The sequence below is a fragment of the Gigantopelta aegis genome, chromosome 2, assembly GCF_016097555.1.
Source record: "Gigantopelta aegis isolate Gae_Host chromosome 2, Gae_host_genome, whole genome shotgun sequence".
In the NCBI taxonomy this organism is placed as follows: Eukaryota; Metazoa; Mollusca; class Gastropoda; order Neomphalida; family Peltospiridae; genus Gigantopelta; species Gigantopelta aegis.
The window spans coordinates 28,237,838-28,251,069 of NC_054700.1; positions in this window are offsets into that span (position 1 = coordinate 28,237,838).

Genomic DNA, 13,232 nt, shown 5'->3' on the forward strand with positions numbered 1-13,232 from the left:
ATTTGAGACCCTGACACTCGAATGATTTCAACATTGTTAATACATACGAATTGTCGAATCTAATAACTCCCTATCTGCCACCGACCTCGGTGGTGTAGTGGTTATTCCATCGGACTTCTGGCTGGTAGGTACTGGGTTCGTATCCCACCTGAGGCAATGAGGGATTTTTCATCCCAGTACTGGCTCCAACCCAGAGTGAGTGCACCTCTAGGCTCAATGGGTAGGTGTAAGGCCACATACACCGAGTTTCACCCACTTCACGGGTGCGAATATGGGTGTGTCTCTCGAGTGTATGACCCCACATGGGGGATGATTACCCGGCATGCACTGCAGGTTCCGTGTACCCCGGGCTCGGGTGATACCGAGATAGCTCAACTGACAGCAAGCGTGGAGCACGGACCTGTCAAGTAGTCCCATACCGAAATGGAAATACTGCAGCTTCACCATTCATCTCATCATCATCCATGTTTGTAATGTTAAAAAAAGAAAAAAAGTCTTTGTCTCTGTGTTAAATGTTTGTGGCGTTTGTTTTAAAAAAAACACGCACAAAAAAACAACAACAAACAAACAAACAAACAATAAAAAAATAAATATAATAGCTATATAAGCTAATAAGTCTTGCAATGCTATTGTGCTTTTTCACTATGAGCAAAATATGGCCTAAATTTTGAATCCTGGCTCACGGACTGAAGTGTAGGGTTTTTTAGAGGGTTTTTTTGTCATTGTTTTTGTTTTGTTTTGGGGTTGTTGATGGGTTTTCTTCTGGTGGTTTTTTGTTTTGTTTAGTGTTTTTTTGGGTTGGGGGGGGGGGGGGGGGTGGCGGTGCTTTGTGTTGGTTTTCTTGGGAGGGGTTGGGGTTGTTTTTAGGAGGTGGGTATTATTAAAAAGAAACAGGATATCGAATCAAAAGCTTTGATCACAATAAATCAACAGTAGTAGACCTGGAATGTCATTGATCTCAGAGTAAAACAAGATAACGTATATTAATCTGGTCTTTTCTCTTATATATCTATCCCGAATAAATCACGTTTGGTTTTTGTTAATTATTTTAATACTTATTTTTTCAATTCAGCTATAGCCATTTTGTAAGTACAATTTAGAAGTTTTGTAAATTAGTTAAACCCCCTTTACACAGGGTGGAGATCGTTGAGAGATCGTTGAGACATGAAAAAATGGCCAGATCTCTCAACGATCTTTCAATGAGCGTCCAGCGATCACCAAAATATCTCAATGACCTCTCAATGATCTTCCAGTGATCTCCACGGTCGCCACGGTCTCCTCAAAGTTTTGACTCAGTCCAAAACAATCTCTCAACGATCTCCAAGGGAAGCGATCTCTCAACGAACTCTCAACAATCTCTCAACGATCTGAATGAATGCTCAACAATCTCTCAACGATCTCAATGAATGATCAACAATCTCTCAACGATCTCATCGATCTCCCAATGATGATCTCTCAGCGATCTTTCAATGAACGCCAAATATTTCCACCCGAAAATCACACAACGAGCGCACAAGGATCTTCCAAACATTTACACAGAAACGGCTTGTTCGAGGCTTTAGGAGCTCGTTGAGAGATCGGACCAATTTGTGATCTTTCAATGGTCACCCAACGATCTCCGTGTGTGTAAAGGGGGCCTTAACTATTAACATCAAACATTATATTTATAATATGAAAATACAAAAACGAGTTAAATATCAATAGCATTAAGAATATTTTAGAAACAAAACTTGATATAAAAATATATATTCTTTCTAAAAACTGTAACTGAAACATTAAACAAAAACAATGGACCACGTGGACCTTTTTAATTGAATTTAAAATATAACAAAGCCACTTTTATTTCCAACAGCAAAAATATAGAAAAACCCAGTTTGTTTTGAAATTATTTAATTTAAAGATTCTTGTCTTGTCTTAGTTGCTTGACGTATGTTTGTAAAATGAATTAATGTAATGTGTAACAAGAAAACATACCATGTATTATCCGTGCATCTGAAAGCTTAGACATAATATGCCCCAACAGTAAAGATTGTGCATTCTCCATCGCCTCCAGTTGAAAAGGAAATTAATGTATTGCTGGTCACTCCAATTGCTGTCATCTTGTGACGCCTGTGGTTTACTGGGGTGGGTGAGTGGGGGGAGGGGTACTAAGTAATATAAATTATGCAGGAATGTTTTACTAGTAAGTGAACAGTTACGTGTTTTTTTTTTTTTGCGCACACACACACACACACACACACACACACACACACATATATATATACACACACACATATACACACACACACACACACACACACACACACACACACACACACACACACACACACACATATACATATATATATATATATATATATATATATATATATATATATACACACACACACAAAGAAGAAAGTTAAGCACCCCCACAAAATTTCTGACTGACGAATGAACCACTTTTAGGCATGCAATTACTGACGTAATGCAGTCATGGCAATGTATGTGAAAGGCAAGAACAACATTCTGACAATAGGAAAACACAAACAATTGTCAGCTGTGGTGAAGTTTTGATCACAATATGGTCGCAACCTCACCAGTCGTGTTTTCACCCCAAAACATACCCGTTATAAGTATGGATCTATAGTCCATACGATATTTGCAGATTGTCAGTTCTAGGTAAAAAGTTACGTTCGGTTACCTAGACGACACTGACAGTCCAAACGTTCAGTACTTTGTGTACCCTCCACGTGCTCGGATGACCGCCTCAAGCCTGCTCCTCACCCTCCCAGTCAAGTGTCGGATCTTCTGACGAGGCAGCAACAGCCACTCCCGATGCAAAGCAGCTTCCAATTCTCTCAGATTCTGTACGAGGGGGGGGGGGGGGGGGGGGGGGTCCAGTTTCTGTATTCGACGGCCAAGAATGTCCCAAATGTGCTCCAGGGGATTCAGATCGGGGCTCATGGCGGGCCAAGGCAAAGTCGTCACAGCGTTGTTCTGGAGATGCGCCGTCACAGCCCGGGAACGATGAGGCCTGGCGTTGTCATCCATGTACTGAGGCCTTGTAGCGAGTGGGTGGTTGTCGAAATGTGGCACGACAACTGGTTCCAGGACCTACGGATGTACTGGTCACATGTCAAGTTGCCCTGAATGGCGACCAGGTCCAGCTTGCAGTCATGGGAGATGCACCCCCAAATCATTACCGAGCCTCCTCCGTATGGGACAATAGGTTGGATGTTCTTGGGTGCATAAGCCATATTTTTCCGCCTCCAAACCCTCATTCGCCCATCCGTGACGTGGAGCAGGAACCGGCTTTCGTCGGACCAATGAATCCTTCTCCATGTTCTCAGATTCCACGCTCGCCGTGCTAGACACCATGCCAAACGTAAGCGTTTGTGTCGTGTGTGACAGTAAGGGACGCTTGATGACTCGTCTGGACGCCAATCCCAACAGTTTGAGGCGGTTCCTCACCGTTCTTGTAGAGAGCTGGCGATTGGGCAGCCAGTCACGTTTCAGCGCCGGTAGACGCCGTACCAGCCGCCCCAGTGCTACGTCTTCACGGTTTGATGTCACACGAAGTCTACCTGACCGTGGCAAATCCTTCACAGAGTTGGTCACGGCATGTTTCCTGACGAGTCTGCTAATATAATTACTGTGTAATGGTACCCCAGCTGACGGCCGATGGCTTTGAACGTCATTCCTGCGTTACGCATGCCGATTATTTGTGATCTTTGATCCACTGATATTCTCCTTCGATTCATCTTCACTGATAATGATCGAACAGTGCAAGACGGCCACGTTAAATACCCAATTTGGGCACGCACCCATACTGCACTTTGGAAAAGTCATGGGTGGCATGTTGCACGTGCACGTGATGATGAGATGTGACACCATTATCATGCTTGCACGATCTCATCCTTTCTGTCAGAATCGTCATTGCAATTTCAGTTGCAATGCATGCCAATATTATATAAGTAATCATATCTGGGGGTGCTTAACTTTTTTCTTTGTATATATAATAAATTATATATATATATATATATATATATATATATATATATATATATATATATATATATGTATGTATGTATGTATGTATGTATGTATGTATGTATGTATACATGTATACACACATACACACACACACACATACACACACACGTTACAGTCACAAACTAGTCTTGTTTTGGAAGTAAAGTTAGTTTTGTTTAACGACACGACTAGAGCACATCATCGGCTATTGGATGTCAACATTTGATAATTTTGACATATAGTCTTAGAGAGGAAACCCGCTAAAAAAAATTCCATTGGTAGCATGAAATCTTTTATATGCACCATCTCACAGACAGGATAGCACATAACACGACCTTTTTTCGTTTAATGACACCACTAGAGCACACTGATTAATTAATCATTGGCTACTGGATGTCCACTACATTTGTTTTTCTTTGACATGCAATTGACCTTGCATATGCACTTTCCCACAGACACGACAGATGTTTTCAGTACACACGTATCTCACAGACAGGATAGCACATAACACGACCTTTGATGTACCAGTCGTGGTGCACAGGCTGGAACGAGAAATAGCCCAATGGGGTCACCAATGGGGATCGATCTTTGGAAATAAATGACCAATACTGAATGTTCGCTAAAGAGACTAGACATTTTAAACTATAAAAATCACTTCGAAGATAACGGAATCTTACAAGCTATCGCCAATGCTAATCTTTTTCTTCTATGACCCTGAATGAGCCTGAATAAATTGAATTGTTATGATCTGTTATGGTATAGGGAGCCGTTTTGTGAAAAATGTCGCTCACATCTCTTGTTGGTACCATAAAGCTAAATTTGGTGTCAAAACAATAGGAACAATGAGTCTCGTGTTAATAATGAAGACATGTTGCAACAATGTGCAGCTAATGTTGACAAAAAATTATGAAACGTCCCCCAAAATCATTTCAGAAATTCCCAATATTTTTAAAGTTATATCTTGAATATCGTTATCTCAAATAACGACTCATTATTTCAAACAGAATTATAACATATGTTTTGAAAATGCTTTTATTGACCTCCAAAGAAGTACTTTAGATTTGCAGAGACAACATCAATATGGACACATTTTGTATGTATAGTCAAAACCGATTTAACTAGGTAATATTTGTCATTGAAATCCATTCATATTGAAGGAGAATAAATTGTGTTAAAAGGTCATTCGAGAGGCGGGTGGGCGGGTAAGGTTTCAAATACTGTAGCATTTTGGTGTGGTGATCAATGAGAAATCGATATATCATGTTAAAACATGGGTACGTCAAATGTATTTTCGACATCTCTTTGTTCATTCATTCATTCCATTCAACTTATTATCGAGCTGTCTAGCCTGTCTGTCCAGGACAGTGGGTTAGTGGTTAGTTGTTAGTGAGAAAGAAGTCCATGTAGCCATTGGGTCGTTAAAACTCGATCGCGGTACCGAGCTGCGATCCCAGTACCAAACAGTCTCAAGTCTGATGGCTTAACCACTACACCACCGAGGCCGGTATCTCACTGTCGATGATGGATCATATAAGACGCACACATTTGCTATGGTAAAATGTTGTGAAAGATCTGAATGGTCCCTGACCATGTGCGGACGTTTATGCTGATTTTACAGTCACAAATTGAGTTTTAGCGGCGACGTCTATATTAGACGATTTGGGAGAATATTCCTTTCATTTCAACTTATTTTTGTGCTCATATCCAATTAAGGTTCAAGCACACTGTCCTGGGCACACGCCTCAGCTATCTGGGCTGTCTGTCCAGGCCACTGGGTTAGTTGTTAGTGGTTATTGAGAGAAAAAAAAAAGGTGTGATGGTCTTACACCTACATGTACCCATTGAGTCGTTAAAACTCGCTCTGGGTGGGAGCCATTACAGGGTTGCGAATCCAGTACCTATCAGCCTTATGTCCGATGGCTTAATCACGACACAACCGAGGCTAGTTAGGGAGAATAAAAAATATGGCTGCTTAATATAGGTAGACGATAGAACAGGTTTGACTGTATCATAAGGTACGATTGTCGACAATGCGTTGTCAAGACCCCTCAATACTAGACCAAATAACTTTCGGCTGGGTCAAAGTTCGAGGTGTACCGAATTTTTTTTATAGAAAAGTTAACACCACAAGTCCTCTGTTTGGTGATAAATGTGTGTTGGTTGTAAAACAAAAATAGTTTCACCTGGGCAAAAAATGTATGCAATTTTATTTCATCTAGTACCACTGTGTCAAGTAGCCTTGTGCTTGAAACATGTATGGGGTACCTGTACTCAAATTTTGTGCGAAACTAGGGTAGTCATAGACGCTACCCGTTATCTCTGAAATGAGCAGCTTGACCCCTAATTGTTTCTGGTTCATTTTAAGGATGAGGTGTGGTAGTATTTATATCCGTGGTTTTTATGTCGATTGATATGCTGCAGGTAGGAGGTTTAGCCGCATATGTTACTACTGTCGTCATTGGGGTTTGATTTGGTTATACACTCTTTATCTCTATCCTGGCGTGTTTTCTGCTGTTTTCGAAGAATTTTTAAAACCAATGTGTTTAGTTTCGTCAACATTTATTTGACCCAGCCCGTGAAATAAACAGTGCAACCTTCTACTAACTTAATTGGGTCATGACTAATTTGTCCAACCAAGGAGTGTGTGCGCGGGCGTGAGTGTATTAAATCTAACATAATTGTTATGAGTATGACAACAACTAATACTGATAAACAATATATTCCACTGTAAGGCGAACTCAAGTTACTGGCAAACAGTAGGTCTATATCGTACTCGGACACATTAGCTAGGATTAGGGATGGGTATTGTGAGAATTTGTTTTGCGATATATCGCGATGTGGGTCCGTGTATCACGATATGCATCATCGTCTTTACAAGAGACCTGGTTGTGTTTAAACACTTTACATAAGTGTATTGTAGAAATACACAGTCGAGCTGCATTTTCCTCGGGTGGTGTTGGTCAAATAGCGTAACTACTTTGTCCAAATCTATCTTGTCGCCATATAGCCCGAGTACTCTGACTGTAAGAGAGCTAGACGGACATTTGGAGAGCGTCATACCCGTTCAAATGTCCGTCTAGATGTCTTAAATCAGAGTACTCGGGGTAGTCGCCATAATGAACCGTCATGAAAGAAAGAAAGAAATGTTTTATTTAACGATGCACTCAACACATTTTATTTACGGTTATATGGCGTCAGACATATGGTTAAGGACCACACAGATTTTGAGAGGAAACCCGCTGTCGTCACTACATGGGCTACTCTTTCCGATTAGCAGCAAGGGATCTTTTATTTGCGCTTCCCACAGGCAGGATAGCACAAACCATAGCTTTTATTAAACCAGTTATGGACCACTGGTCGGTGCAAGTGGTTTACACCTACCCATTGAGCCTTGCGGAGCACTCACTCAGGGTTTGGAGTCGGTATCTGGATTAAAAATCCCATGCCTCGACTGGGATCCGAACCCAGTACCTACCAGCCTGTAGACCGATGGCCTAACCACTACGCCACCGAGACCGGTGAACCGTCATGAGTGCCAAGCTGGACAGACGCTTTTGTCCCACAGAAGCACGGATATGTGCATGCAATTGACGGATCGTACAGAAAACCCAGCCCACACACGTATGGAGTAATCAGTAGTGTGCAAGCGAGCTTCAGTAAATCAGAGATGTTTAGAAACCTTGTTTCATCACAAGCTTTGATGACTGGTGTGAGGGAGAACTCTTAAATTTATGTCTCCATCGATCCAATTCTGTGTTTACAAGATGAAGTGTTGGTAAGTCATCTTGATACATCGCCACGTCTTCCAAGATATCAACGTTTTCATCGAGTAAATATGGAACAAGACTCAGTAATTTACTGGCTGTTTTCTGCAGCCCGGAAAACATGGCATCAAGTTCCTTTAAAATGTGGTCTGTGAACGATAGGTTTCGTTTGTAATATTCGTCCACGCTCTCTGCTGGTGTATTACACCTATGAACCTAACGTGCATTGACACATGGTTTGGATGGTACAACATTAAAAAAAAATTATCTGCTGTGTCGATTTCGTAAATATGTCGACCATGACTGAGTGAATGAATGAATGAATGGCTGTTTAACAACACCCCAGCACGAAAAATACATCGGCTATTGGGTGTCAAATATATCACTCCATTCATGTGATGTCTCCGCATCCTGAAATACTCTTTAAACTCGTCGACCATCTCAACCGATTTGAAAATATTCAACGCCAACTTTTGCAGTTTCACGGTGATGCCTTCCAGAGGCGCGAGAGAGTAGTGTACAATGCAAAAGGTGAACCCGAACGATGTTATGGATGCAAGGATGGAGACAGCCTCTTATTTGGATTTACAGTTTGCTCTAAATTCTTCATCCAACATATTTTCAGGTAATCCAGGTGCGGTAACTTCAAATGCCGTCACTAAGTGTGGATAGGAATCATTGGAATGGTTATATGCTTCATGGCTCTCTGCCTAACGGGATTTGCAGTAGCGGTTTACCTTTAAATGTTGGGTGCATTTTTCGAGGTAATATATTCCAGCAATTCTTTTTTGTTTTGCAATATATTTGAAATAGAGACATACAGCTTTAAATTGATCAATCATGTTGCGAACTTCCGTATTGGAGCATGCGTGACCAATAACTAAGTTCAAGTAGTGATTATTACAGTGCATGTACACTGTTTTGGGGACATCATCACGGATAATTGTGTGGACACCAATAAATTTACTGAATATTGTCGCCCCGCCATCATATCTTTGGCCGCACATATTGGTAATGTCAATCCCTAAATCAACGAGGACAGATCTGATTTCCTGTGCAATATGGTGGCCTGTTGTTTTGTTTAGTACTGAGGATCTCACAAACTCTTCTCTAATGTATTTTGTTTCATCCGCAAATCGAATACATAGCGAAAGCTGTTCTTTATTGCAACCACCGCTGGACCGTGATGGAAACTGGTAAGCGTCCGGCATTCTCACGTGGTGTTTTAGTGGATGCTATTTCTGTTCTCGATAACACACTATATAACAAACGGCCGAATTTATTTCACTGTCCATCCGCGAAAGAATCGCTTCCTCACCCACTGTATTTATCACATAATTTTTCAATGTTTGAAGAGAAATAAGTGGCATTTTTTTAGAATGGGTTAATCCAAGTGTTCTTCTAATATTGGGCTATGGTTTGCCATGAGTTTGATGAGGGCAAGGAAATTGCCGATATTTCCGTCGCTGTTTAGACTCTAGTCTCTTTGTCACCACGTAAACCAATATACTGTCTACTGCATCGCAGCACAGCTTCAACGATACATTTCACAATGTGGCGATTCCGATTGATGATTTCCATGACACGAATATCGTAGAGTGCAAGAATAGTTGATTCTGGAGTTTCATTACTGTGAACCAGAGTTTCAGCATCTTGCAAGGCACTTATGTGGTATGAACATTCAGCATGGTGATTGATAAGAAAGAAAGAAAGAAATGCTTTATTTAACGACGCACTCAACACATTTTATTTACGTTTATATGGCGTCAGACCACACATATTTTGAGAGGAAATCCGCTGTCACCACTTCATGGGCTACTCTTTCCGATTAGCAGCAAGGGATCTTTTATTTGCGCTTCCCACAGGCAGGATAGCACAAACCATGGCCTTTGTTGAACCAGTTATGGATCACTGGTCTGTGCAAGTGGTTTACACCTACCCATTGAGCCTTGCGGAGCACTCACTCAGGGTTTGGAGTCGGTATCTGGATTAAAAATCCCATACCTCGACTGGAATCCGAACCCAGTACCTAGCAGCCTGTAGATCGATGGCCTAACCACGACGCCACCGAGGCAGGTTGATAATTGATCGTATCCTTTTTGTTAATTTCATTGGCGAAATGGCTTGTTCACAAGAACACCAAATTGTTCCCATTTGCTGCCTACAAACAAGGCACATGGAAGGATTAAAGCAACATCTGTTGTTTACAGTACACAATCCAAGGGAAGTCATCGATCCATTTCTTGCTGAAGCGTCCATTGCAACTGTCGGTGTACCGTGATGGAAAGTGGTATGCGTCCAGCATTCCCACGTGGTGTTTCAGTATTGAAACGTATTTTATGGCTTTTTAAAGAACAAATGGATTAGCAACAAGTTATGCAACTTACTAGGCCTTCTCCATAATACATACACATTACGACAGCAATATATTTTTGCAATTTAAATATGAACAGAAATGAATATTATTGAAAAAGAGAAAGAAGAAAGAATAAAGGAAACAGAAAAAAGACGCAATAAAGTTTTCTATGTGTTCTATATTTAGACAGCAGGTTTGATAAAGGAAAACACAAAACACAAACAAAGCATCACAGTGATTACGTAATGGCTACAAAAATAATAATAGCAATTAAAATAAATAAATAAATAATAATAATTTTAAAGATCCATATTTTATTTACTAATTAGGTAAGGTGTTTCAGTAGATGATATCTCTGTTCTCGACTGAGATATCGAACTTTTTAACACATGTATGCACATTTACAGCAGATATACTATCCCAGTTTTCGCAATGTCCGTTAGTAAACCAGCGAGTAAATACTAAAACAGAGAGAAATGAACTCAAAACAACATTAAATAGATAATAACTAGTAAAAGGGAAATCTTACTATTCGGTCAAAATTCATTATACCTTCTTGAAATTTCCACATATTATAAAACATGTCTGAAAAATCCCCAAAATGCATAATTCACCAGACAAATGTTTTCGTTTTTTCCCCCGTATCTAGTCAAATCAATCATGCTTTATATCAGTTAACCATATGGAATTTAACCTTTTTTATAATGCAACAAAGAGAAAAATTGATTCCTCAAAATAAAATCCAGCGGACATATAAGTAGGCTTACATATCATCGATCTTTTAAATACATTGGAACTAAAGAAAAATGTGACCTTTTTAACCATTTACTGACTATTTACTCTACAGTTGAACACAGGTATCTAAAAGTCATTACACATTTTTCATGTTTGCACAGATAGTAATGCTGGGTGAGTAAATCAATATGAGATATTAAAACATATACTGTTTCCGACGAAACATGTTTTACATACCCCATGCATAGATAAAAATAATTCATTAAAATTCCACCATAAATCGGTTTAACACTTTTGAAAAACAATCCCCAGCTTTAATGATATTAGTTTCCATTAGATATTCCTTCATGCGTGTAGGTGGGCCTGGGTTCGGGGGTGGAGGATGGGAGGAGGGGGTCATTATATAGAGAATAATACATGAGTGGCCGTTACATACCATTTACCAAAGAGTTGTTTTTAAATGTATCGAATGAGCGAAAGCGAGTTAAATACGTTTTTAATCAACGAGTTGTAAGTTAAATGGTGTCTAACGAACACGAATGTATTATTCTATTTCTTATATGTTCTAAAAAATCAGGTTTTAGGCAAATTTTAAATTCTTTTTTGACTAAAAGGTATTTATAGCCATTGTGCTTATAACTAACTTAAGCGTCACATACAAATGATTGTCAGGTTAACTAGCAGCAGCCAGTCGTGTGTCTTAAAATTGTTAACAAACGTACATGTGTTCACAAGTCTGTAAATACTGATAGTGATGTCATAACATGACCTGCCTGCCAAACGTGATGAACTAGTCAAACAAATTAGTCATAGATATGTGATATTTTATTGAACAGGTAGCGAAAATGACAGTCCCGTGATTGCCGTCCAGTTTAGGACTAACATGGATGTACTTCACAGTTTCCTTTAATCATTCCATTGTTGACAGATTATTTAATTTCACAGAACATATGCCCATATATTTTTTTTCTTTTTGCCAAAACTATTTTCTTTTTCCCCTACATTGACACAAACAAAAATTATATATGAAAAACTTGTTTTGAAAACTAAAACCAAACTATGACGTTATTTTTATTATATTAAGTGTGTGTGTGTGTGTGGGTATGTGTGTGTGTGGGTGGGTGTGTGGATTGTTATTTCTGTTATTTTACCTACATTTAACGATGACCTAGAAGTCGAATGAACAATTTTATAATGGATGCGTGAGGTCAGTCATAATCTGCTAGTATACGTTTATGATTTTCCTTTCGTCAGTCATCATAATCGCCGAATAGAAACAGTGGTAGCAAGATAAATTATATTGTCGGTTATCGCTATGTTACTGTCTGGCTAACTAGTTTCGCTATATTACGTCAGAGCTAAAATTACGAATCCATGGGATGGGAACTCGTTTTACGTGCCTATATCCAATTAAGGTTCAGGCACGCCTATCCCGCTTAATCTCCGACTTCGCCAGTGACTGAATCTGTGGCAGAAGATGAAGGCAATAAGTTTGAAGTGGGCGGAATTTGGAATAAGAATTTATACAAGTTCAGAATGACATGTTTGGTCAAAATTAGAAGCCAAACAAAACATTTGAGTGCTTAACTAAAATTTGAAGGTGATTGGAGTAATTTAGGCTGACTGCCAAAAATAAAAGGTATCGCGAAGGTTGACAAAAGAGGGCACTACGGCGACTCAGGAAGCTCGCTGAGATGAAATTAGGTAGTGTATCACGGGTGAAGCTGGTGTTAGCTCGTGCCACTTATGAAGTTCGAATAGTCTTCCCTAAGTAGTAGCCGGTATAGGTGGTGGATGGTGTTGTTGTCCATTGATCCTTCAAGTCTCAGCTGTTGCTGAACATCTCCACGGCGTACTGTGGATACCAGTGCTCTCGTGTTGTCGGTGGGTGAACATCTCCACGGCGTACTTTGGATACCAGTGCTCTCGTGTTGTCAGTGGGTGAACATCTCCACGGCGTACTGTGGATACCAGTGCTCTCGTGTTGTCGGTGGGTGAACATCTCCACGGCGTACTGTGGATACCAGTGCTCTCGTGTTGTCGGTGGGTGAACATCTCCACGGCGTACTGTGGATACCAGTGTTCTCGTGTTTTTGATGGGTGAACATCTCCATGGCGTACTGTGGATACCAGTGCTCCCGAGTTGTCGGTGGGTGAACATCTCCACGGCGTACTGTGGATACCAGTGCTCTCGTGTTGTCGGTTGGAGAACGTCTCTACGGCGTACTGTGGATACAAGTGCTCTCGAGTTGTCGGTGGGAGAACATCTCCACGGCGTACTGTGGATACCAGTGCTCTCGAGTTGTCGGTGGGTGAACATCTCCACGGCGTACTGTGGATACAAGTGCTCTCGAGTTGTCGGT